This window comes from Opisthorchis viverrini (assembly GCF_000715545.1).
Source record: "Opisthorchis viverrini unplaced genomic scaffold opera_v5_40, whole genome shotgun sequence".
Classification (NCBI taxonomy): domain Eukaryota; kingdom Metazoa; phylum Platyhelminthes; class Trematoda; order Opisthorchiida; family Opisthorchiidae; genus Opisthorchis; species Opisthorchis viverrini.
The window spans coordinates 1,142,520-1,143,344 of record NW_008751694.1 but is presented as its reverse complement, the minus strand read 5'-3'; positions in this window follow the sequence as shown (position 1 = coordinate 1,143,344).

Here is an 825-nt window from a genome sequence, read left to right as displayed (position 1 = left end):
CACGTACTGAAAGAGTAAGGCAAACAACGTTACGACAATAAGCTGTAGCTGAGGTCAGACAAGTGTGTTTTCAGAGGAAGTCACCGCTCTTCGTTGAAACAGCAGGTGACTCACCAGGGCGATTTTACCATTTAGTGAGAACATGAGCTCCTGGGACAACGTAGTATTTTAAATGACGCAGAAAATGAACCGTGGATTTGGAAAACTGTGCGCAAAAGGTTATAGTGAATATCTGGATAAAAATGTTACGATCCGTACGGGGAAATAGGAAAATGAACACATGACGTAAATGAAAGCAGCCATAAGACAGCCACAAGCAAATAAAACTTGGTAGAAAATCGCATCAATTTGTTAACATAATGTAGCACTGATTTATGAATAAAATGAGCTAGGCTGCTTTGCGTCTCCCATAGTGAATATTATAGACATTTATGAGGGAAGGACGACTTCAGAAGCAAATTCCGTCACAAAACTGTTGAGAATTCTCTGAAAGCCATCCACATAAAGTTTATGGAATAACGGAATGCCAAGAATGAAGCTCTTTTTTATGACGTACCAAGTCGGACTGTTGAAAACAATTATTTAAATACATAAAAGAACCTTATTTTGCTACACACAGTGTAAGTACTAGTGTCACATTGGATGTTTGATCGCGCAAAACAGAAAGAATAATTATCGCGGAGGTCACTAAGGTAAGTAGGAGAGCAACACCCCAATAAGCCGGTTCGTACTGAAGTAGACCAGAATGGCCGCTGGTAATGTGCATCAAAATTTCTATCGCTGAAACGTACTGAAATTAGTTTGTAGCACTTGTAAACTGCTCTT